The sequence below is a fragment of the Pinus tabuliformis genome, chromosome 7 (assembly GCF_031772625.1).
Source record: "Pinus tabuliformis cultivar Carrire ecotype Pingquan chromosome 7, CPIR1, whole genome shotgun sequence".
NCBI classification, from domain to species: domain Eukaryota; kingdom Viridiplantae; phylum Streptophyta; class Pinopsida; order Pinales; family Pinaceae; genus Pinus; species Pinus tabuliformis.
The window spans coordinates 466,996,442-467,007,928 of NC_142293.1; the positions used below are offsets into that span (position 1 = coordinate 466,996,442).

Here is an 11,487-nt window from a genome sequence, read left to right on the forward strand (position 1 = left end):
TATGAAGTGATGATTTTATAGACTCTTCCGTACTGGTTAAGGGTCTGTTGATATCATGCCATGTGTATGTTACCAGTGCACGGAATTTCCGGGTGGCAAAATAATGAGAGTGTGATGGTATCTGTGTGAGGTTGAGACATTGACACAGGAGACTGAAAGAAATCTCTGGATGCAAAGAAACGAGATGCCGGGTTCGATGGAGTAAGGCAGAAAAATCTTTGACGCGAAGAAACGAGAAGTGGGTTGGATGAGTGACTAGTATGTTAAAATCTCTTTCACCGCTTTCATTTCCTCCTAATTTAATCATTTTTTGGATGCATCTTGCAAATCAATTTGTCCATCAAATTTTGAGTTTGAGTTCTGATTTGTGATTTTCTGATATTAATTTATAACCACGGGAAAAAAGAATTACTGTATCGTTTCTGTATCAGATAGTTGTCTTTTCTGCCTAAGTTTCTTTGAGCCCTTTTCCTCTGCAACTCGATGCTCTAATTATCATCATTTTATTTTTTATTGTTAGAAATAGATTTGGAGTGTTATAGTTTTTTTTAACTTAGATTTAAAAAATAAGAAAACATTTTTTTATCCACTGTCCCACATATACACTCTGTACCTGAAACAAATCCATGAGTGTTTTCCTTATACACTCTGTCCCTGAAACAAATCCATGAGTGTTTTCCTTATACACTCTGTCCCTGAAACAAATCCATGAGTGTTTTCCTTTAATTGTTTGGGCTTTCTGTCGTCATCTAAGGGTGGGTGGTTGATATCGATGACACCTACACCAGAAGAGTGGGTAGCCCTCAAAAGATGCCAGATTTTTCAGATTGATCCATGGAATTCTAGCGTCGATACATAAAGATACATGGAATAAGATTATAGCATCGATACATAAAGATATTGACATAATAAGCAAATTGATTCACACTAATAAGCACTCTATAATGCCATAGTTTGAGGTCCTCTAGTTCTAGATTTGAATGAAGCGATGGAAGCAGCACTATCTTCTCACTCAGAGCAAAGACAAGAAACCTCCAGCAACAGGACGAGAAACATCCGAGCAAGCATCAGTGGTTTGAGCAGCAAAGCCGGGAGTTAGAACATGGACGCAGGGGCAGCAATTAAAGAGAGAGAGGTGGCAGCAAGGGGAGAATTAGTTGGAGTGGATCTTGTTGTTGAATTAATTGATCCATGAGCTGTTGTTTCATTTCACCAGGTGGCATTTGGGGGTCAGGGGTCAGTATCTATAGTTTTCCATAATTTTTTTCCCGACGTTATCTGGAAAATTTTCACAATATTGATTTAGCTTGTAGGAGGCAGAAACAATTATTATTGTTATTATTGTGTTTATGTCTGTTGTCCCCACAGCTAGAGAGCGAGAGCATGGCACAGAAGGAGAAGTTCATGAACAATAGCAGAGAGGGAAAATTCCTTAAGCAGAGGTATTTATTTCTGGGTTGTTCAATAGTTGCAGAAACAGGCCATCACAATGCCCATTCCTCTTCTCATTGGATGGATGAGGTGAAGGAAATTTCATTTCCTTATATCAGCAGCAATTGCCATTTCTAATTCTCTGGTTTTTTATATTAGTAACCTTAATTATCCATTTCTAATTCTCTGTTTTTTTTATTAGTAACCTTAATTATTTCTATACTTTTAAAAAATGCAGTTGGTTTGTTTATTTATTTCCTCTTTCCAGCTTTTTTTCAACTATATAGAAAGCTTGCATGGCATTAGTGCAAAGGGCGCAATAATATTTTACAAGGTATTCAAGGTACACTGAAACTCCTTCCCAACACCTCCCTGTTTGTGCTTATTTGTTATTATTATTTGTTTTTTTTTTTAAATTAACAACCATTGTATTTTGTAAGTAATTCATTAATTTATTTCTAAATTTTTATAAGCTAATAGTGCTTTCCTTGTTTATTTATGTTTGCTTCCCACATCCATGTTAGTATATCGAGAGGATAAAGGACTGAGTGCCAACAAAGGAGCTAGCACTACTGTAAAGCAAGGCACTACTGTAAAGAAAGAAATGAGCACTACGGCTACAGAACAATGTTTTCAAGGTACTCTGCAGCTGTAACTTAATATTTTCTGACTTGCTTGTATTGTAATTGATAGCATTTGTTTGGGGTTAGAAATACGAAAATTATTCTAATCAGATAAACAAACTGTTATTTCTTTTTATCAATTATTAAATCTTGCATTATTTCCTCTTATCAATTATTAAATTTTGGGTTATTTCTTCATATCAATTATTAAATCTTCACACTTAGTCTGATTACTCTGGACACTTAGTCTTATTACTCTTGGGGTCATTTCCTTTTATTAATTACTAAGGTTCCTTTCATCAATGAAGTTATTTCCTCTTATTAATTAATAAAATTCCTCTCATCAATTACTAATTCATTAATTACTAAAATTCCTCGCATCGATTAGAAGGATCTTATAATTTTTTATTAGGGTCATTTTCTTTCCTTAATTACTGAGATTCCTCTCATCAATTACTAAATTTTAATAATGAGAGGTTAACTACTAAATAAAAAATTATTCTGTTTTCTTGTTCAACATTGTCAATGACTTCCTTGGCCAAGGCTGCACTGTAATTCTCTGCCAATATAGAACAGTCTTATTTCCTCCCTCCCTCATTCTTCGTTTGCTGAACCAAACCAACCAAGGCAATCTCCATTCCTCTTCTGATTGGATGGATAAGGTGAGGGACATTTAGGTTTACTTTTTTAATTTGATTTGATTTCTTCATATCAACAGCAATGGCCATATGTAATTCTCTCGTTTTGATTTTAATAACGTTGATTATTCGTAAATTTTATGAGGTAATGGTGTTTATTTATTTTCTATTTGAAGCTTTTCGTTGATTATGTAAGAGTTTCATAACTTTAAGTGCAAATGGCGAAAACATTGTAGCTTCTTCCCAATAATTTCATGTGCTTATTTATGGTGTTATTCATCTTTGATTTCTTTCCACTAACAACCATTAAATCGATAAGTAATTCATTAATTTATTTCCAGATTTTTCTGTGTTGATGGCACTCTCTTTGTTTATTTCTCTCTGCTAAAGCATCTGCTAATATATAGAGACTATGCAAAGGGCAGAGGAAGCACCATTGCTATGGAGCAATATTCTCAAGGTAAGTTGCAGTTCTTTCTCAATATCTTTTTATTTGTAGATTTAAAAAATTACTATTAAAAATAAATATACAAAGGTAATTTAAATTTCATGCTAAGTAATTGTAGAAGTAGCTATGAGGTTTATGTTAACATGACATTTTTCTCCAAAATCAATCATAAAGAAAGAGAGTCTTAAGACTCCAGACAAACAAGATTAGAATGAAACAGAGTCTTAAAACTCCAGGCAAATTAGAATGTAAATCCTCTCCAAAATCAATCATAATGAAACAGTCTTAAGACTCCAGGCAAACAAACAAACAGTTCAACATGTTTCATTTAAGGGTGTTTGATTAATCTTAAAAATCTATGAAACAATTCGGTAAATTCTAAACCCAGATATTGCATTTTGGATATCCTTAAATTAAATCTATTCACTTAAATTGGACCTGAGAATTATATGTGAAACAAGATCAGGCTTTACGATATATTATATGTAGGATTGGAGCTGAGCAAATATTACTTCTTTCACACTTTGTCTTACTCCTTCCGAAGTCATTTCTACTAAATTATGGAATCTGGTTGATGAAGATTGAAGTACTGGACGGAGAGAGTGTTTGTATTATCAGCGGTAAATGTGATTATTTAGGTCGGAAATTTTGATACTGTGAGTACTTCTGATACATGAGGATTAGATCAATGAACAAATTGGACCATGGTCCTGAGATTTGCCCGACCTTTTCAATTTTATTTCTAAATGTTCCTTAGACATGGTTGCACTGCCATTATCTAAATATGGAATTAGAAAGTTATTATATCTTCTTTCCATTGGAGTTGTGGCTATGGCGATTGAACTTGATTTAGAAAGTTATTATATCTTATTTTCACTGGAGTCGTGGCTATTGAGATTGAACTTGAAACCTTTGGCTCTCACAAACTACTCATCCATTCGTTAAAACCACTTTCCTTTTTTATTACTCATTTTAGCTAACGTGTACAATGAGGTATCGTCACAACCTACATTATTTTCTCTAACATGGCGAGACCTAGTGCTTACATCATTTTCTCGAAAGTGTATGGTGAGACGTGGGTCACCCACGTGTTAGCTAACGTGTACAGTGAGGTGCCGTCATAACCTACATTATTTTGTGTACCACGGTGAGACTTGGTGCCTACATTATTTTCTCTAACATGTATGCTGAGACCTGGTTACCACCAACGTGTTCAATCAGATAGTGTAGGAATGATTTGAGTATGATATGGCTTATTACTAGTGTATCAATGCAACATGTCATTTGTACAGTATTTAATTCGTTGCGGTGAGATGTAATGTCGAGTTATATAACCATTTAATAAAATCATTAAAATAAAAGTAGGCAAAATAATTAGTTGCCAGTTTTGCTTATGGTTTAATTTACTTACCAGTTTTGCTTATGGTTTAATTTACTTACCAATTTTGTCATTGGTATCTTTATATCTAACCATTTTAGATTTATTTTAATTTAGGATGTACTAAGCAGAGTAATCAAATCTATTGAGTTGCAAATTTTTTTCAGAGTGAAAAGAGATTGTATCCCTTTTAGTGCTTGGTAGCTTAAGGGTTAAGATGGATCTAGGGTGGTTATTGAAAAATAATTGTGGGTTGAAATCAAGAATGAGAAATTTTATTTATATCAATGAATTAGCTCTCTAACCCAATATAGAATAGATGTTGTAATGCCCTATCCTATAAACATTTGGACTAGGTAAAATTACATAAAAATTAAAATAAAAAATAAAACTAGATCCATCTTAACTCCAGATCTACAAGCGAAGAGAGGGATCAAATATCTTTTCACTCCAAAATAAGTTTGCACTTTGATCCCTCTAGGCGCTTCGTAGATTTGAACTGAGTAGCTTATTTCTGAGCTTAGTCACTACGGAAGTGGAAAGCAAGGGAACCCGGGTGTGAATGGACGGACTAAAGACATGCATGAAAGACTGCGCCTCCTAACACTGAAAGGGAGAGGACACAGTAAGAGAAAGTAAGTATTGATTTGGGGTTAAGATCGTGGATTGGAATCAATAATGAGAAATTTTAATTATATAGATGAATTGATTTAATATGAATGAATTAATTTAATTTATATAAATGAGATAGAAGTTTACTAGAAAAACGTGTTTTGAGAAAGGCCAGTAGTCTAATAGTTAATTTAGTATAATCAAACATACTCATAAAAAAAATAATTTAGTATAATCAAGTACAATAAGAACAATTTGGCAATACAATTTTTAGTAAAATTTTGATTTCTTACAGCTATTAATATCGTTAGTAATAATGATTATTTATATATACTTAACACTTGTTTAGTCTATATTTATTAAATATTTTTTAAAAATGGTGTTGTCCGACGAGTCTACAATTTTTTTTTCTTAGACTATGAAATTCTCCCCTGAATCTCTCAATTTTTTTTAAGGAATTTAATGTTGAGAGTGTTTGAACCATTTTTTGATGGTGGAAATGGATTCAACACTATAAAAAATTATTCCATTATTTTCTTAGTAAAATTGTAACCTCTTTATACTACAACATAATAAAATATTTGATTATTTTATGTAATAGAAATAAAATAACCAAAAAAATATCATTAATATTTAAAAATTAAAAATTATGATATTAAATAATATTTAAATAATCCATAAATACTTAAGAGTTTAATAATTTTTTTTATTAAATTTAGAAAATAAAAAATATAAATATGAATTATGATATTAAATAATATTTAAATAGTTATTGAAGTTATACTATGTTGGAATTAAAACATGAATTTTAAGATTTGATCTCTGGGGAGTTTTTGAGGTCCGAGCGAATAACGCTTCTGGCGGGAACCTGCAAATCTTCCAAATGGCTGCTGCGGAGGGGCCTCTCCTCCCTCTCTGGATGTTGATTCCGCTTTCCAATCAATGGTTGCCTCTCTTCCAATGCGCCCACGGCCTGTTGCGGTTGCGTCTTCCAAGTCCGTCAAGAAGGCATTAATTAGGAAATTTACTGGTATGTGGCTTTAGATTTATGGAAAGAAAATCTGGACTCCCATGATGAAGGGTGAAATTGCTCTTTCAGTTGTAGGTAATGGTTTTTTATTCTTTTTTATTTGGAAAATAAAGAGAATAAGGAGGTCATTTTTGGCAATGGACTACACTGGATTTTAATGCTGATGAGGACATGCCCCACTACCATTCCAGTGTAGGTCAAACTCCCTGGTCTCCCTCTCTCCTTTTGGAGGGACGATTCCCTTCAGGCTATTGGTAATGGACCAAAAGGACGATTCCCTTAGGGCTATTGGTAATGGAGTTGGGAAATACTTTGAAACCAAAAGGCTCCCAATTTGCGTGTGAGAAAATCCGTGTGGAAGTAGACTCGTAAATTTGGGAGAATGGAAGCATAAACGAGTTTTTGATTACTACTATTTAAATAATTATTAAACAGTTCAATTTAGATGTGAAAATTTTAACAAAATAAATTAAATAAATATATTAAATTGGATTTGTATAAATAATTTAGAAAATAAAATATATCATATTTATGTAATTCAATATTTACTTATAATATATTATTTATTATTATACATATAAATATAATTTTATTTATTATATTAAACATACTTTTAGTATCGTCACAATCAAGATTCAAGTAACAAAACTAAAATTCTCCTTATAATTTTATCACACTCTTTGTTATTTATGGCAAGAAATGTGATCACACTCCTTATAATTTTATCAAAAAAAGTGCTTGAAATACATCCAAAATTTTCCTGTAAAAAAAAGAAAATTGATTTTATTATTTAAAAAAGATATTACTCGTTCAAAATATTGCTTAATTTCTAATAATATTTTAAAAACTAATAACTTATTTTATTAATAAATTATTATTATTAAAATATAATATTATCTAAATCTTATAACTATTAATAAAACTTTATAGAATAAATTTAAAAATTAATAACTTATTTTTTAATTATTAAAATACAATATTATTAAAATTTTATAATTATTAATAAAAATTTATAAAATAATTAATAGTTAAATAGATATAATCTCTTCAAAAGAAAATAAAAAATATGTTTGCATAAACTAATATGTAACCTCATGTATCAAATTAATATTATATTAATCTAAAGTTATTAAATTTAATATAATATTAATTTAATAATATTAGTATTAAAATTTTACTATTAATATTAGATTTTATTATTATATTATATATTATAAAATTAAAATAAATTTATTTTGATGTTATTAATTAAATTTATTAATAATTAAATTTATAAAATAATTATAACTAATTAAATTTACCTATATATAATAACAAAATATTATTAATTTCAAAATTAATAACGAAACAAATTATAATATTAAATAATATTCAAAATTAATTTGATTAAAACTTAATTTTTAAAAAATGAGAAACTTCAATCCTCAAATAATATTCAAAATTAATTTGATTAAAACTTAATTTTTAAAAAATGAGAAACTTCAATCCTCCTTTACCGTATAAAAAAATTTAAAATAGAAATGAGAAACTTCAATCCTCCTTTACCGTATAAAAAAATAAAAAACTCTGATTCCGAATATTATCGATGACATATTTGGACAGTGCAATCACAAATAAGGATTCTTAGAAAATAATTATTAAAGGTATAACTTATTATGTAAGCCCAGTTTGCCGTGTGGTGTTCGAAGTACAAGCTATCGACGGCGGGACTCATTAATGAACTCGTATAATGAAGGCAGTTTGATTAATCCTCTGATCTGACTCCATACTCGCGATGCGCAGTGATAATTTTATAAACACTTCCGTACCCGTGAAAGGTCTGTTGATATCGTGCGGCGTGCCATGCGTATGATACCAGTGCACCGGACGATTGGCAAAGTAATGATTTGAACCTTTGCTTATTCCAAACGACTCCACAGTCGCCGCATGAGACAAATGCCACCTTTCCTTATTGGCACGGACATTAGTTATGGGATTGGGGCCTCTTTGAGAGTTCCACATGGTTTTAGGGTCAGTTGTAAAGTTTCATTGGTTAATTTGTCTAGGTACAATTTAGTTTTCTGTATATATATTTTACTTGAAATTAAATTAATGCTAAGGCCAAAAGGTTTGTGATTCCTTTATACACATGCGAAAGTTTTCCTTCCAAAAAAAATTAACTTGAAGGCCAAAATCTCATTGCCGTGTTAGAATCACCTATTATAGCGAAATCACATCATTTTCGCCTGATTATTAAATGCTTCTTCGAAGCTTATGCATACTCATATTTGATTTTGATTTGTCCGCAAGACTGGTAAAGAACCTAGTCAGACCACCGCTAATTAATCTTTATTTAAAAACTTAATAAATTTAATTTCTAGATTAACTTATAATGTAAACATTGAATTGCTAACTTACAACAATTCATAAGTGGCCGTCATCATCACAAAAGCAAAAGGCATCACCTCCAAGAAAAGCAAATAAAGCAAATAGTATCTCATAGTTGTGTATGTGGTTAATAAGCCTTATGGAACGTATATCAACCTAATAAATAGAAATAGTGTCTTTGCATAAGAGCGTGACGGTGTTTGTGTGAGGGTGAGATCACTGACACAGGAAGAAACGAGATGCCGGGTTCGATCGACGGAGGCAGAGAAAATTTTTACGCGAGACGTTGATTCGAAGAGGGACTAGTATGTTAAAATCTTTGTCATCGTTTTCATTTTCAACCTAATAATTCGATTTGTTTTGGTTGCATTTGCAAATCAATTTGTCAATTAAAATTTGAGTTCTGATTTTTTATTTTCTGATATTAATTTGTAACCACAAAGAAAAAATTGTATGGGGCATGGCTGGGCGGGCTAGGTAACAACAATTTCAAGTGATCAGTGGTACTTAAGATTCATAACAATCTGTTAGTTGTCGTTTCTCCATTAGGTAGCTGTCATTTCTGCTTAGGTTTCTTTGAGCCCTTTTCCTCTCCAATTCGATGCTTTAATTATTTTATTTTATTTTTTATTTTTAGATATAGATTTTGAGTGTTGTAGTTTCTTTAACTGAGATTTAACTGAGAATTACAAGAAAACGTTTTTTATCGAGTGTCCCACATATACACTCTATCGTGAAACAAATACATGAGTGTTTTACTTTAATTTTTTGTGCTTTTTGTCGTCATCTAAGGGTGGGTGGCTGATATCAATGATATCTACACCAAAAGAGTGGGGAGCCCTTAGAAGATGCCCACATTTTTCAAATTGACCCATCGAATTATGTTATGAGTTTCATGTCCTTGCTTAATCTAATAATATTGTAGAATCAATCCATAAAGATATTGATATAATAAGCACTGATAATTATAAGCACTATAAAGGAAATAATAATATTCACTCTGAAGGCACTAGCAAAGCCCGCGGCATAACGCCATAGTTTGATATCCTCTAGTTCTATTCTCTAGTTCCAGATTTCAAAGAAGTGACGGAAGCAACATTACCTTCTTACTCTGAGCAAGGACGACGAAACCCCAGCAACAGGACGAGAAACATCAGAGCAAGTATCAGTGGTTTAAGCAGCAAAGCCGGGATTTAGAACATGGACAACATAGGCAGGGGCAGCAATTAAAGAGATATAGGTGGCAGCAGAGGGAGAATTAGTTGGAGTGCATTTCGTTGTTTAATTAATTGATCCATGAACTTTTGTTTTATTTCACAAAGTGGCGTTCGGGGGTCAGTATCTATCTTTTTTCATAATTTTATTCTCTGACGTTATCTGGACAGTTTTCACAATATTGATTTAGCTTGTACAAGGCAAAAACAATTATTATTGTGTTCGTGTCTGGTGTTGATGTGAGATTAACGTCCAAGAGCTAGAGAGAAAGAGCACAAGGCACAGAGGGAGAAGTTACTGAAAAAGAGCAGAAACGGAAAATTCCTAGATCAGAGGCATTTATTTTTGGGCTTTTCGATAGTTGCTGCATATTGGCCAACACAATGTCCATTCCTTTTCCGATTGGATCGGTAAGGTGATGGATTTCATTTTCTTATATCAGCAGCAATTTCCATATCTAATTCTTTGGTTTTCACTCTAGTAACCTTAATTATTTCTAGACTTTTATGGTTAATGTTGTTGGTTTGTTTATCTATTTCTTGTTTCCAGCTTTTCTTCAACCATATAGAGAACTTGCATGGCATCAGTGCGAAGGGAGGAATAATATTCTACAAGGTATTCAAGGTAAGCTGCAGCTCCTTCCCAACACATCCCTCTATGTGCTTATAAGTGGTGTTATTATCATTTGATTTCTTTAAATTAAAAACAATTGCATTTTGTAAATAGTTCATTAATTTATTTTTAAATTTTTATGGACTAGTAGTGCTTTCCTTGGATTTTTCCTTCCAGCATCCCTGTTAGCATATAGAGAGGATACTGGAAGGGGAAGAGCGAGCACTACTCTAAAGGAAGGAATGAGCGCTACTGCTATGGAACAATGTTTTTAAGGGTACTCTACAGCTGCTCCTCAATATCTTCTGCCTTGCTTGTGTTGTAGATGATAGTATTTGTTTGGAGTTAAAAATGCAAAGGCTATTCTAAATTTAGTGATCAAAGAAATAGCAATGAGGATTAGGTTACATGTCAATGCTCTCTAAATCAATCATAACGAAACATAGACGAAAAAGGGGCTTAGAACAAACAAATTGTCTGAATAAATAACAATGTGTGTTCCATGTTAGGGTGTCTATATAATCTTAAGCTTCAAGCAAAAAATCCAATAATCTTAAAATTCAAGAAACAAACCGAATGATTATGGCTGATTCTAGTCCCAGTCCCACATATTGCATGTTTTTGATCCTCAAATGAAATATATTCATGTGAATTATAGTTGGGTGAATGAGAATTACATGTAACAAAGGGGAGCACAGCAGATTTTGGTTATTCTTGTTGCAGATTACCTTGTTTCGCACTTAGGCTTACTACTCCTCGGGTCATTTCCTCTCGCCAATTAGAATGAAAAAATATTTGATAGTTTATATTCCCTTCAAATGAAAAAATATTTGATGCTTTATATTCCCATTTGCAAATGCGATTATTTATATTTATGATAAAATTTTTGGGTAGTTTTTGTTCTCCTATTATATAATGATGAGATCAATGAATAAATTGGAGCATTTCCTTCTTATTTTCGAATCTATAAATAAATTGTAGCATCATTCTTGCTTAATTTAGTCACTGATCTTTTTTTTCCGCTACATTGTCTTCCTTCCTATCTTAATATCTTCTCTTTCCTTTGTTTTTTCTTGCTGAACCCGTCTTTGGCTTCCTTTGGCTTCTCTACATATTTTTCCATGCAGATATAG

The 11,487-nt window shown here is 31.9% G+C and overlaps 1 long non-coding RNA gene across 1 annotated transcript; it reads left to right on the forward strand.

Moving 5' to 3' along the window:
* Nucleotides 1-9,524: 9,524 nt before the first annotated feature.
* LOC149247969 (uncharacterized) lies at nt 9,525-10,633 on the forward strand. Its single transcript, XR_016265684.1, has 3 exons — nt 9,525-10,152; nt 10,292-10,366; nt 10,532-10,633. It is a non-coding gene; the product is annotated as an uncharacterized LOC149247969 (long non-coding RNA).
* Nucleotides 10,634-11,487: the final 854 nt, after the last annotated feature.